Raw genomic sequence first — 15,634 nt, 5'->3', positions numbered from 1 at the left:
AAGCTTAGAGTGGAAGTCCAAACCTTTAGACAAAAGGATGGTGAATCCCTCTATGAAGCTTGGGAGAGATACAAGAAATTGATCAGAAGGTGCCCTTCTGACATGCTTTCAGAATGGAGCATCATAGGAATCTTCTATGATGGTCTGTCTGAACTATCCAAGACGTCATTGGATAGCTCTGCTGGAGGATCTCTTCATCTGAAGAAGACGCCTGCAGAAGCTCAAGAACTCATTGAAATGGTTGTAAATAACCAATTCATGTACACTTCTGAAAGAAATCCTGTGAATAATGGGACAAATCAGAAGAAAGGAGTTCTTGAGATTGATACTCTGAATGCCATATTGGCTCAGAATAAAATATTAACCTAACAAGTTAATATGATTTCTCAGAGTCTGTCTGGAATGCAAGCAGCAACAGGCAGTACCAAGGAAGCATCTTCTAAGGAAGAAGCTTATGATCCTGAGAACCCAACAATGGAAGAAGTGAATTACATGGGAGAACCCTATGGAAACACCTATAATCCTTCATGGAGAAATCACCCAAATCTCTCATGGAAGGATCAACAGAGACCTCAACAAGGTTTCAATAACAATAATGGTGGAAGAAACAGGTTTAGCAATAGCAAGCCTTTTCCATCATCTTCTCAGCAACCGACAGAGAATTCTAAGCAAAACCCCTCTGACTTAACAACCATTGTCTCTGATCTAATCAAAATCACTCAAAGTTTCATGACTGAAACAAGGTCCTCCATTAGAAATTTGGAGGCACAATTGGGTCAGCTGAGTAAGAAAATTACTGAACTCCCTCCTAGCACTCTCCCAATCAATACAGAAGAGAATCCAAAAAGAGAGTGCAAGGCCATAACCACATCTCACATGGCCGAACATGGAGAGGAGGAAGAGGCAGTGATTCCCACTGAGGAAGACCTCAATGGACGCCCACTGACCTCCATGGAGTTCCCTAATGAAGAACCATGGGAATCTGAGGCTCACACAGAGACCATAGAGATTCCATTGAATTTACTTCTGCCATTCATGAGCTCTGATGAATATTCTTCCTCTGAAGAGGATGAAGATGTTACTGAAGAGCAAGTTGCTAAGTATCTTGGAGCAATCATGAAGCTAAATGCCAAGTTATTTGGTAATGAGACTTGGGAGAATGAACCTTCGTTGCTCATCAAAGAACTGGATGATTTGACTAGGCAGAGATTACCTCAAAAGAGACAGGACCCTGGAAAGTTCTCAATCCCTTGTACCATAGGCACCATGACCTTTGAGAAGGCTCTGTGTGACCTAGGGTCAAGCATAAATCTTATGCCTCTCTCTGTAATGGAGAAGTTAGGGATCATTGAGGTACAAGCTGCAAGAATCTCACTAGAGATGGCAGACAATTCAAAGAAACAGGCTTATGGACTTGTAGAGGATATCTTGGTAAAGGTTGAAGACCATTACATCCCTGCTGATTTTATAGTCCTAGAGACTGGAAAGTGTATGGATGAATCCATCATCCTTGGCAGACCATTCCTAGCCACAGCAAAGGCTATGATTGATGTTGACAGAGGAGAATTGATCATTCAAGTGAATGAAGACTCCCTTGTGTTTAAAGCTCAAGGATATCCCTCTGTAACCATGGAGAGGAAGCATGAAAAGTTTCTCTCAATACAGAGTCAAACAGAGCCCCCACAGTCAAACTCTAAGTTTGGTGTTGGGAGGCCACAACCAAACTCTAAGTTTGGTGTTGAACCCCCACATTCAAACTCTAAGTTTGGTATTGGGAGGTTCCAACAATGCTCTGAACATCTGTGAGGCTCCATGAGAGCCCACTGTCAAGCTATTGACATTAAAGAAGCGCTTGTTGGGAGGCAACCCAATTTTTACTTTAAATTTCTATTTTCTATTGTTATTTTATATTTTCTGTAGGTTGATGATCATGTGAAGTCACAAAAACAATTGAAAAAGCAAAAACAAAGTGAAAAACAAAATGAAAAACAGAACACCCTGGAGGAGACAGTTACTGGCGTTTAAACGCTAGTAAAGGTAGCAGAATGGGCGTTAAACGCCCAGTCTGGCACCATTCTGGGCGTTTAACGCCAGAAAAGGGCACCAGACTGGAGTTTAATGCCAGGAATGGGTAAGAAGCTGGTGTTAAACGCCAGAAATGGGCAGCAGCCTGGCGTTTAACGCCAGGATTGGCAGAAAGGGGCGTTTTGCACGCCACTTGGTGCAGGGATGAGATATCCTTGATACCTCAGGATCTGTGGACCCCACATGATCCCCACCTACCCCACCACTCTCTCTCTTCTTCACCCATTCACCAATCACCTCAATACCTCTTCCCCAAAAATCCCTCACCTATCAAATCCTACCATTCTCTTTACTACTCACATCCATCCTTCATAAAACCCCACCTACCTCACCATTCAAATTCAAACCACTTTCCCTCCCAAACCCATCCTCACTCCTTCATTTTCACACAACCTAAACACCACTTCTCCCCCTTGGCCGAATCACAAAGCCCACTCCATCTCCTCTATTTCTTCTTCTTCTACTCTCTTCTTTCTTCTTTGCTCGAGGACGAGCAACCTTCTAAGTTTGGTGTGGTAAAAGCTAAAGCTTTTTATTTTTCCATAACCATTTATGGCACCAAAGGCCGGAGAAACCTCTAGAAAGAGGAAAGGGAAGGCAAAAGCTTCCACCTCCGAGTCATGGGAGATGGAGAGATTCCTTTCAAGGGTGCATCAAGACCACTTCTATGAAGTTGTGGCCAAGAAGAAAGTGATCCCTGAGGTCCCTTTCAAACTCAAAAAGAATGAGTATCCGGAGATCCGACATGAGATCCGAAGAAGAGGTTGGGAAGTTCTCACCAACCCCATTCAACAAGTCGGAATCTTAATGGTTCAAGAGTTTTATGCCAATGCATGGATCACCAAAAACCATGATCAAAGTGTGAACCCGGACCCTAAGAATTAGCTTACAATGGTCCGAGGGAAATACTTAGACTTTAGTCCGGAAAATGTAAGGTTGGCATTCAATTTGCCTATGATGCAAGGAGATGCACACCCCTATACTAGAAGGGTCAACTTTGATCAAAGATTGGACTAAGTCCTCATGGACATATGTGAAGAGGGCGCTCAATGGAAGAGAGATTCAAGAGGGAAGCCGGTTCAACTAAGAAGGCATGACCTCAAGCCCGTGGCTAGGGGATGGTTGGAGTTCATCCAACGCTCAATCATTCCCACTAGCAACCGGTCCGAAGCTACTATAGACCGGGCTATCATGATACATAGCATCATGATTGGAGAGGAAGTGAAAGTTCATGAGGTTATATCCCAAGAACTCTACAAGGTGGCGGACAAGTCCTCTCCTTTGGCAAGGTTAGCCTTCCCTCATCTCATTTGTCACCTTTGCAATTCGGTTGGAATTGACATAGAGGGAGACATTCTCATTGATGAGGACAAGCCCATCACTAAGAAAAGGATGGAGAAAACAAGAGAACCTCATCAAGAGCATGAGGAAATTCCTCATCATGAAATCCCTGAGATGCCTCAAGGGATGCATCTTCCTCCACAAAACTATTGGGAGCAAATCAACACCTCCCTAGGAGAATTAAGTTCCAACATGGGACAACTAAGCATGAAATTAGAGAAGATCAAAGAACCATGAGAGAGGAGCAACAAAGGCAAGGAAGAGACATTGAGGAGCTCAAGCACTCCATAAGATCTTCAAGAGGAAGAACAAGCCGCCATCACTAAGGTGGACCCGTTCTTTAATTTTCTTGTTCTTTTTTTCCTGTTTTTCGAAAATTGTGCTTCATGTTTATCTATGTTTGTGTCTTTATTACATGATCATTAGTGTCTTAGTGTCTATGCCTTAAAGATATGAAAATGAATCCATCACCTTTCTTAAATGAAAAATGTTTTTAATTGAAAAAGAAAAAGAAGTATATAAATTTTGAATTTTAAAACAGTTTAATTATTTTGATGTGGTGGCAATGCTATTGTTTTTCTGAATGAATGCTTGAACAGGGCATATTTTTGAATTTGATTGTTCATGAATGTTAAAATTGTTGGCTCTTGAAAGAATGAAAGGAAAAGGAAAAATGTTATCTGATGATCTGAAAAATCATAAAATTGATTCTTGAAGCAAGAAAAAGCAGTGAAAAGCTTGCAAAAAAAAAAAGCAAGCAAAAAAAGCCAATACCCCTTTAAACCAAAAGGCAAGGGTGATAAAAAGGATCTAAGGCTTTGAGCATCAGTGGATAGGAGGGCCCACAGGAATAAAATCCTGGCCTAAGCAGCTAAACCAAGCTGTCCCTAACCATGTGCTTGTGGCGTGAAGGTGTCAAGTGAAAACTTGAGACTGAGCGGTTAAAGTCGAGGTCCAAAGCAAAAAGAAGAGTGTGCTTAAGAACCCTGGACACCTCTAATTGGGGACTCTAGCAAAGCTGAGTCACAATCTGAAAAGGTTCACCCAGTTATGTGTCTGTGGCATTTATGTATCCGGTGGTAATACTGGAAAACAAAGTGCTTAGGGCCACGGCCAAGACTCATAAAGTAGCTGTGTTCAAGAATCAACATACTTAACTAGGAGAATCAATAACACTATCTGGATTCTGAGTTCTTATAGATGCCAATCATTCTGAACTTCAAAGGATAAAGTGAGATGCCAAAACTGTTCAGAAGCAAAAAGCTAAAAGCCCCGCTCATCTAATTAATACTGATCTTCATAGATGTTTTTGGAATTCATTGTATATTCTCTTATTTTTATCCTATTTGATTTTCAGTTGCTTGGGGACAAGCAACAATTTAAGTTTGGTGTTGTGATGAGCGGATAATTTATACGCTTTTTGGCATTGTTTTTAGTATGTTTTTAGTATATTTTAGTTAGTTTTTATTATGTTTTTATTAGTTTTTAAATAAAAATTACTCTTCTGGACTTTACTATGAGTTTGTGTGTTTTTCTATGATTTCAGGTATTTTCTGGCTGAAATTGAGGGACCTGAGCAAAAATCTGATTCAGAGGCTGAAAAAAGGACTACAGATGCTGTTGGATTCTGACCTCCCTGCACTCAAAGTGGATTTTCTAGAGCTACAGAAGTTCAATTGGAGCGCTCTTAATTGAGTTGGAAAGTAGACATCCTGGGCTTTCCAGAAATATATAATAGTTCATACTTTGCCCGAGATTTGATGGCCTAAACAGGCAATCCAAGTCAGCTCAAGAATTCTGGCGTTTAACTCCAAAACTGGCACAAAAGCTGGAGTTAAACGCCCAAACTGGCACAAAAGCTGGCGTTTAACTCCAAGAAAAGTCTCTACACGAAAATGCTTCAATGCTCAGCCCAAGCACACACCAAGTGGGTCCGGAAGAAGATTTCTGCATTAATTACTGATTTCTGTAACCCTAGGCTACTAGTTCTCTATAAATAGGACCTTATACTATTGTATTTTCATCTTTGATAAGTCTTATGCTATCTTAGACACATTTGGGGGGCTGGCCTCACGGCCATGCCTAGACCTTGTTCTTATGTATTTTCAACGGTGGAGTTTCTACACACCATAGATTAAGGTGTGGAGCTCTGCTGTTCTTCATGAATTAATACAAAGTACTATTGTTTTTCTATTCAATTCATGCCTATTTCTTCTCCAAGATATTCATTCGTTCTTCAACTTGATGAATGTGATGATCCGTGACACTCATCATCATTCTCACCTATGAACATGTGCCTGACAACCACCTCTGTTCTACTAGCAATGGCTTGAGTGCGTATCTCTTGGGTTTCTAATCTAAGATTGGAACCTTCGTGGTATAGGCTAGAATTATTGGCGGCCATTCCTGAGATCCAGAAAGTCTAAACCTTGTCTGTGGTATTTCGAGTAGGATCTGGGAAGGGATGACTGTGACGAGCTTCAAACTCGCGATTGTGGGGCGTGTGACAGACGCAAAAGGATCAATGGATCCTATTCCGACATGATCGAGAACCGACAGCTGATTAGCCGATGTTGTGACAGAGCATTAGGACCATTTTCACTGAGAGGACGGGATGTAGCCATTGACAATGGTGATGCCCAACATAAAGCTTGCCATGGAAAGGAGTATGAATGATTGGAAGAAGGAAATAGGAAAGCAGAGGTTCAAGGGGAACAAAGCATCTTCATACGCTTATCTGAAATCCACCAATGAATTACATAAGTATCTCTATCTTTATTTTATGTTTATTTTCATCACCTTAAACTCCATAACCATTTGAATCTGCCTAACTGAGATTTACAAGATGACCATAGCTTGCTTCAAGCCGACAATCTCCGTGGGATCGACCCTTACTCACGTAAGGTTTATTACTTGGACGACCCAGTGCACTTGCTGATTAGTTGTGCGGAATTGTGACAAAGTGTGATTCACGTTTGAGAGCTCCAAGTCTTTGGCGCCATTGTTGATGATCACAATTTCGTGCACCAGCTTGCAATTTTCAAACCTTGTCTCCTTTAAAAGATCCATAACATACTTTCTTTGATAAAGGGAAATCCCCTTCTTTGACCTTGCAACCTCTATTCCTAAAAAGAATTTGAGGTCTCCTTAATCTTTGATCTTGAACTTCTCATCTAAGATCCTTTTAATTCGATTGATTTTCTTCCTATCATTGTCTGCTATCACCAAATCGTCCACATATACCAGTAATGCTGTAAAGCCAAATTCTGTCCCCTTTGTAAACAAACAGTGGTCGGATGATAATTTGGTGTACCCAGCTTCTACCAATACCGAGTGTAGCATGTGGTTCCATTGCCTACTTGCTTGTTTAAGCCCATATAACGACCTTTCTAGCTTGCAAACTTTCCTTTCTTCAACATCTAAGCCATATGGTGGCTTCATGTATACCTCCTCCTTGAGTATAACATGTAAGAAAGCGGTATTCACATCGACTTGTTTAAGCATCCAACCTTTCATGACAGCTAGAGCCAGCACAATCCTCAATATTTTTAACTTTACCATTGGGCTAAAAGTTTCTAAATAGTTAACACCAGCCACTTGTATGTATCCTTTCGCCACTTACCGGGACTTATACCTCTCTCTTGAACCATCCGGATTGTGCTTTTTCTTAAAAACCCACTTGCTTCCAATCGCCTTCTTTCCATGTGGCAAAGTTGTGAGTTTCCATGTCTTTTTCATCTCTAGAGCTTTGAGCTCAACATTGATGACTTCTTGCCAACAAGATTGTGAGATTGCCTCTTGTTCACACCCTGGGCCGAGCTATCCGACCCGAGATGTTCAGTGAGAAAGCGACCGACCTCTTCAGGCCAGGCTATCCGACCTCTTCTCAAAGAGGTCGGCCAAATCGACAGGAAAGTCCAATAAAGGGCCCAAATAGAGGAACACGACCCAAATCCACAGGCCGTCCAAGCCTATAGAGATAAGGGCGGTTCCCTTGAAGATAAGCTGACCTCAACTCAAAGATAAAGATAAGATAAGATAACTAACTTATCTTATCTAGAAAGGTCACTCTACAACCACTATAAATACACTGGAGCACCCAGGTATAACTCATACTCTGATTCTACAATAAACCTGCTTAATACCCGTGCTAACTTAAGCATCAGAGTCTCTTGCAGGTACCCCCCACCCTCCGGTGACCAAGGATCAGAAGTGAAGCCAGTCCAACAAGTCGGACACAATAGCTTCGGCTGCCACCAGCCAGCCGGACACGTCATCTCCGACCAGTACAGAAGATCTCATCCGAGATTAGCCTACAGTTTCAGGTAACCCTCGGAACATTGGCGCCGTTGCCGGGGAACCTGAAATTCATCCCATCCCCATGGCGGACGACCATGACAACGACCACAATTCAGACCTAGAAGACAGAACGCCGCACAAAAATGCGGACGCTACACCAAAAGATACTCCAGAATCTAACGGAGACAAAAACTCATCAAATCCAGGAGTAATAGAAGCACTTCAAAATCGTTTAAAGCAACTTGAAAAAGAAAGCTAGCATCAACGAGAAGTTGGCAAGGATCTACAAAGAGAGGTAAGGCGACGTCGAGAGCTAGAAGATAAAATTCTATAACTTGAAGCCGATCTCAAAGTAAAGGCTACCCGGACCACCCCTGAGGACAATTCACGCAAAGATCACGATCCATTCACTAGGGACATCATGAAAACTAAAATTCTTAAGGACTTTAAACTCCCGGATATGACTCTGTATGATGGCACTACAGATCCCAACCATCACCTCAGCAACTTCAAAAGCAGAATGTACCTCACCGACACCTCGGACGCTGTTCGCTGCAAAGCTTTTCCAACGACCCTCACGAAGACAGCAATTTGATGGTTCGACAACTTACCTCCTAAGTCCATCTCAAGCTTTGACGACCTAGCCAAAAAATTTCTGGCCAAATTCTCCATCCAAAAAGACAAGGCCAAGCACGCCCCCAGTCTACTAGGAATCAGGCAAGGAGATCGGAAAAGTCTTCGCAACTACATGGAGAGATTCAACAAAACATGCCTAGACATACAAAGCTTGCCAACAGAGGCCGCCATCATGGGCCTCATCAATGGCCTACGAGAGGGACCTTTCAGCCAATCTATATCGAAGAAATATCTCACATCTCAAGATGAGGTGCAGGAGCGAGCGGAAAAATATATCAACATGGAAGAAAACTCTCGGTTGGGAGAAACCTCAAAATCCGGATTCTCCTACCGAGACAAAGATAAAGAATCCAAAAAGAAGGAAGATCGACAAGGGGAGAAAATTAAAAAATATCATAATTACACCCCTCTTAGGGTATCCCTGGTAGATGTCTACAAAGAAGTCTGCCATATAGAAAAGATACCCCCAGCTCGACCACTCAAAGGCAAAAGAGGAGGAGGAAATCAGAACGAATACTGCGAATATCACCGAGTCCGAGGGCATTCCACCAACGAATGCTTCGACTTAAAAAACATCATAGAAAAAATTAGTAAGAGAAGGACAACTAGATCGATTTTTGGCCACCCGAGATGATGATCAAAGAAAGAGAAGAAGGGATGAAGATGTCGGACGAATCGAGCGATCACCTCGTACGCCAGAAAGACATGTCCATATGATACACAGAGGATTTGCAGGAGGAGAAATCTCCAAATCATCCCGCAAAAAATATCTCAAAGAAGTATATCATGTCGAAGGAAGGGAGGAAGCTCCCGACATCCCTGCAATCACATTCACCAAAGAAGATGCATCTGGTATCATCTCAGGACACGACGACCCCATGGTCATCACCATCATACTGGCAAATGCCAATCTCCACCGCACATTAATAGATCAAGAGAGCTCCTCCGACATCTTATTCAAAACTGCCTTCGACAAACTCGGCTTAGAAGAAAAGGAGCTTAGAGCATACCCTAACAGCCTGTTCGGACTGGGAGATACCCCAGTACAACCGCTGGGATACGTGTCACTACATACAACCTTCGAAAAAGGGAACCAATTCAGAACACTCAAGATAGACTACATCGTGGTCGACGTGAGTTCAGCCTACAATGCCCTAATAGGTCGGACAACACTAAATCAACTCGGCGCAATAGTCTCAACTCCACATCTATGCATGAAATTCCCAACTACAGAAGGGTTAGCTACAATAAAAGCAGATCAAAAGATGGCACGCCGCTGTTATAACGAAAGTCTAAACCTCAGAGGCAGAGGAGAAGAGTTCTATACAATTGAGCTTGGTGGAGTTCAGAGACGAGAAGAACTCCGTCCACAGCCCGAAGGAAAAATAGAGAAAGTTCAGATCGGGGATACCTCGGACAAAAAAACTAATATTGGCACGATCCTGAAGGGAGACGCAAAAGAATTACTAGTACATTTCTTACGAGATAATGTCGATCTCTTCGCATGGAAATCTGCAGACATGCCAGGCATAGACCCCAAGCTAATGAGTCACAAGCTGGCGGTCTATCCAGGATCTTGGCCGGTACAGCAAAGACGAAGAAAACTTGGGCCAGAACGATCCCAAGCTGTGGAAGAACAGGTACAAGCAATACTGGAGGCAGGATTCATAAGAGAAGTCAAGTACCCACTATGGCTAGCTAACGTCGTCTTGGTGAAAAAATCAAATGGAAAATGGCGAATGTGCACCGACTACACCGATCTCAACAAAACCTGCCCAAAAGATCCTTACCCACTCCCAAGTATTGACGCTCTGGTAGATGCTTCATCTGGATATAGATACCTCTCGTTTATGGATGCATATTCCGAATACAACCAAATCCCCATGTATCCACCAGATCAAGAAAAGACCTCGTTTTTGATGCCAAAAGCAAATTACTGCTACATTGTTATGCCTTTCGGTCTCAAGAATGCGGGAGCTACGTATCAAAGGCTAATGAATAAAGTCTTTTCAGATCATATCGGAAAAATCATGGAAGTCTACATGGACGACATGTTAATAAAGACACAAAGCGAAGAGACATTACTGTCCGACCTGGCTCAAGTGTTCGACACTATAAGGAAGCATGACATGCGACTCAATCCCGCAAAATGTACCTTTGCAGTAGAAGCAGGAAAATTCTTAGGTTTCATGCTCACACAAAGAGGAATTAAAACAAATCCGGATAAATGCCAGGCCATACTCGACATGAAGAGCCCAACTTGTGTCAGAGAGGTACAACAACTCAATGGGAGATTAGCAGCCTTATCCAGATTCTTAGCGGGATCAGTGATAAGATCTCTCTCCTTCTATGCCACTTTAAGGAATGGAAAGAAGTTCGAATGGACAATGGAATGCGAGCAAGCCTTCCAGGATTTCAAAAATTTCCTGGGACGACCACCTATCCTAACTCGACCACGAGAGGAAGAACCACTCGTATTATACCTTGCGGTAGGAAGTCAGGCTGTAGCCTCAGCACTGGTTCGAGAGGATGACAAAGAGCGACAACCTGTATACTTCATTAGTAAAGCACTGCAGGGATCCGAGCTGAACTACCAAAAAATAGAAAAGTTCGCCTACACTCTCATACTGACATCTCGACGACTTCGTCCGTACTTTCAGGCTCACACCATTAAGGTTCGGACCGACCAGCCCATAAAAGGGATACTGCAGAAAACAGATCTAGCAGGCAGAATTTTACAATGGGCAGTCGAGTTATCCGAGTTTGACCTCCAATATAAAGCTCGGACAGCCATCAAATCACAATACTTGGCCGACTTCATTGCAGAATTCACAGATACCCTGAAAACCCCCACAGAATGGAATCTCTACGTGGACGGGTCTTCAAATAAGACTGGAAGCGGTGCAGGTGTGATAATAGAAAGCAACCAAGGAACCCAAGTTGAGCTTTCCCTCAAATTTGGGTTCCCGGCCTCAAACAACCAGGCGGAATATGAAGCGTTACTAGCTAGTTTGAAGCTGGCTAAGGAGGTTGGAGCTCAAAAACTCAACATCTTCAGCGATTCGCAAGTAGTCACCTCACAAATAACAGGGAGCTACCAAGCCAAAGATCCCACCATGAAAAAGTATTTGGATAAAACCAAGGAACAGCTCAGACAACTCGGGGAATATAAGATCTGCCACATACCCCGCGAACAAAATGCCCGAGCTGATGCACTCTCAAAACTAGCCAGCACCAAACCAGGGGGCAACAATAGAAGCTTCATCCACGAAATGCTGCAGAATCCATCAATCTCAGAAGAGGAAAAAGTCCTAGCCATAACAAGTCAGGATCAAGGATGGATGACCCCTATAATTAATTACCTCAAAACAGAAACACTCCCCACAAATGAGAAGGAGGCAAAGAGGTTAAAACGGGAGGCTCAGTACTACACCATCATAAACAACACCCTATATAAAAGAGGGATTTCAATACCACTACTAAAATGTGTGCCGACCTTCAATACAAAGGAAGTTTTAGAGGAAGTACACAGTGGCATTTGTGGTAATCATCTCGGAGCACAAGCTCTCACCAAACAAGTACTCCGGGCGGGATTTTATTGGCCAACTCTACAAAAAGAAGCTACAGAGTTTGTAAGGACATGCCCACCATGCCAGAAACATGCCAACTTTCACATCGCCCCGCCAGAAGAGCTCATCAGCATAACATTGCCTTGGCCATTTGCAAAATGGGGACTCGATCTTCTCGGACCCTTTCCCCAGGGATCGGGACAAGTTAAATTCCTCATAGTCGGGGTAGACTATTTCACAAAGTGGATCGAGGCAGAGCCCCTAGCCAACGCCACTGCTCAAAGGAGCCGGAAATTCCTATATAGGAATATTGTCACAAGGTTTGGGGTTCCATACTCCATCACTACAGACAATGGCACCCAATTTACAGACGCGGGCTTCAGAAAGTTAGTAGCCGACTTAAACATAAAACACCAGTTCACCTCCGTTGAACATCCCCAAGCCAATGGACAAGCCGAAGCGGCCAACAAAGTCATATTGGCTGGGCTAAAACAGAGACTGCAAGATGCAAAAGGAGCCTAGGCCGAAGAACTTCCACAAGTCCTATGGGCATATCGAACAACGCCACATTCCACCACAAACGAATCACCATTTCGACTAGCATACAGAGTGGAGGCAATGATCCCAGTAGAGGTCGAGGAAAGGTCGCCTAGAGTGGTTCATTACAATGAGGACTCCCAACTTCAAAGGGAAGAGCTCGACCTACTTCCTGAAATCCAAGAAAAAGCTCGGATCAGGGAAGAAGCACTAAAACGTCGAATGGCTTCCAGATATAATCAAAAGGTAGTGCCAAGAGGTTTCGCTGAGAATGATCTCATCCTAATCCGAAATGATATTAGAACAACTCGACCCGGAGAAGGAAAGCTGGCAGCAAATTAGAAAGGACCCTACCGAGTCATAGAAGTACTTGGGAAGGGCTACTACAGACTGTCCGAACTCGAGGGACGAGAGCTTCCCAGATCATGGCACGCCTGCAACCTAAGAAGGTACTATAGCTAAGAGAAGGTAAAAGATCTCATCATAGGATGCACTCTTTTTCCTGAAAAGGTTTTTTAATGAGGCACCAAGTTGAGATTCAGAAATTATCCGACTTAAAGGGATGAAAAAACTCCCACATGTATATATTTGCACTTTCTTTTAAATAAAACATATTTTAGATATTCTACAAAATTTCAAGATGCATTAATCTGAAGCATTCATCGTCCGATTATAAAGCAACAGATCGGCAGAAAAGTGAAAAACAGATTCACTGCACGATCACGATAAAGACCAATAGAGATGAAAACGCGATTCATCTAAAGGTCGACCAAACAAAGATGGAAACCACCTTCTACAAATCGGCAAGATGAACACAGAATAATGCAAGAAGTTATCGAAAGTGATCCAGAAAAAGAACCTGACGAGGTCTTATGGATTGCTAAATAATAACTTAAAGACTGGCCAATGTTAAAAAGTCAGACCAAGTCAACCCAAGTTATCAGCAAATCCCTGGAAAGAGGTCTGGCCAACCCTATAAAAGAGGAATTGCTATAACTTAGAAGAGATCGACATGACGAAGTCGGTCTCCTACGAAAAACAAGTTATAAAAGTAATCCCTGAAAGAGACCTGACAAAGGTCCAAGAAAGAGGATTACAAAATAACTTAGAAAAGATCGACATAAAGAAGTCGGTCTACTACAACGGAAAAGTTATAAAAGTAATCCCTGAAAGAGACCTGACAAAGGTCCAAGAAAGAGGATTACAAAATAACTTAGAAGAGATCGGCATAAAGAAGTCGGTCTCCTACAACGGACAAGTTATAAAAGTAACCCCTGAAAGAGACCTGACAAAGGTCCAAGAAAGAGGATTACAAAATAACTTAGAAGAGATCGACATAAAGAAGTCGGTCTCCTATAACAAATAAGTTATAAAAGTAGTCCCTGAAAGAGACTTGACAAAGGTCCAAAAAAGAGGATTACAAAAATAACTGGAAAGAGGACCAACGTAAAGAAATCGGCTATGGATGGCCAGAAATAAATACAAGTAAGAGCCAGAAAACCGAAATACGAGTTGGATCCACACATCCACAAAGGATCCAAGCCACAAGCAACAAGTACAAAGCAATCCAAAGAGGCCGAGCAGCAAGGCTCTAACACTCTCAAAACCCAGAAAGGTGACAAGACAAGTGCAAACAAGCATGATATAAAATACAATATTATAAACAAGCTTCAGGATCAGGCCCAAAGCTTGAAAGCTACTTGTTATTTTTTCAAAATAAAAAGTTGCTAAACAAGCAACCAGAAGGAGTATCAACAGTCAGCAAAATATTCAAATTACAGAATAAAGAGTTTAAAAGCCCACAAGTCGGGCTATCTACACAAACATCCAAGAAAAATCATCTAAGATCGGGAGCCTTCTCGATAGCATCAGTCTGGGGTGAAGGAGGGCGAGCTTGGAGAGGCACTGCATCCACCGTACCATCGTCCCTATTCAGAATTTGACAATCAGGATCTAATTCTGGATGAGCAATCCCAGCAGGAGGAACTATAGAGGTCGACACTTTAGCAACAGGCGCAGAGGGAGGTTCAACATCATCGTCATCTTGGTCGTCGGGGACAATCTTACCATCCCTCACAATGTTGTCCAAGTTAAAAAGAGTAAGATCAACCTCAGGAGCGAGAACTTGAACCTGCTCCTTCAAATTATCATAAGCAGCGTTTACGCTGCCGACAAGGTGACCTTGGAGTTCGGAATAGTCAACTCGGGAAGACTCCAACTCCTCCCTCAGACGTATCACCTCCCGATAGGATGTGACATAACTATCTTTATACCTCAACGCAGTGTCCTCGGCCAATCTCACAGAAGCCGCCAGGGCAAGAGAGCTAGCCTTTTCGTTCTCCATATCCTTCTCCAGTTTAGCTACTTTCACCTTAAGCTCCTCTTTCAAGCCCTTCATCCGGTCGAATTCCTGTTTTGCCTCCTCCATGAAGGCTTTGGTTGCATGGAGAGGAAGATTTTGAGCCGTTCGATACAAGAAAGCTCCCATATGTGCCATTTTTACACTACTCTGAGTTATAAAGTCCAAATGATGAAGAAGTGATACATCATCCATAGGGAGGACACCGTATGGACCGATCTGCTGATCTACGAACTCGACCGCGTCAAAATCAGGGGCATCAAGGTTGAAAGGCTCAATTGTTTTTTGTTTCTTGTTGGGAGGAGCACCAGAAGTAGCAGCGAAAGACTGCAGAGGCTCAGCCAGGCAAACCCTAGGAGTGGAAATTACCCTCCTCGGGCCAGGAGAACTCGGCACGAGCGGCTTCACCGGAACTTGAGAAGATCCCTCTCCCGCCACCTTGGCCGAGATATTTTGAGCAGCTGCAGCCTTCTTTGCTTTCTTGTAGGCCTTCATGGAATCGTTGTTTTTTGACATCTCTGAAAATACAGAATCGACCACAGCAATGGGTTACAATCACAAAAAGAAGAAGCAAAACTAAAAAGCAAGTATAGAAACAAGTCAGACAGTACCCAAAGCAGTTCGAATCAAAGATGGATCACTCAAAAATCTTTTCGTATCAAGATGGGGTGGTTCCCCCCATAAATCTTCAAGAGCAGTTACAAAAGCCCGCTCAACCTTGTCAAGCATCTCCCATGTATAGCGAGACACTCTCACATTCTTTTGCCATTCTAGAGGAAAGACAGGCTCATCATTTTCATTAAGAAAA

General features: G+C 42.9%; 1 non-coding gene across 1 annotated transcript; it reads right to left on the bottom strand.

The window, feature by feature from the left end:
• On the bottom strand, window positions 1-108 carry LOC148547384 (small nucleolar RNA R71). Its single transcript, XR_015898655.1, has one exon. It is a non-coding gene; the product is annotated as a small nucleolar RNA R71 (small nucleolar RNA).
• Between the last annotated feature and the right edge of the window lie 15,526 nt (window positions 109-15,634).

This window comes from Arachis ipaensis, chromosome B8 (genome assembly GCF_059453495.1).
Source record: "Arachis ipaensis isolate K30076 ecotype BB chromosome B8, ASM5945349v1, whole genome shotgun sequence".
NCBI classification, from domain to species: Eukaryota; Viridiplantae; Streptophyta; class Magnoliopsida; order Fabales; family Fabaceae; genus Arachis; species Arachis ipaensis.
Note: the sequence above shows the minus strand (reverse complement) of the source record. Positions and strands in the feature narration are given on the sequence as shown.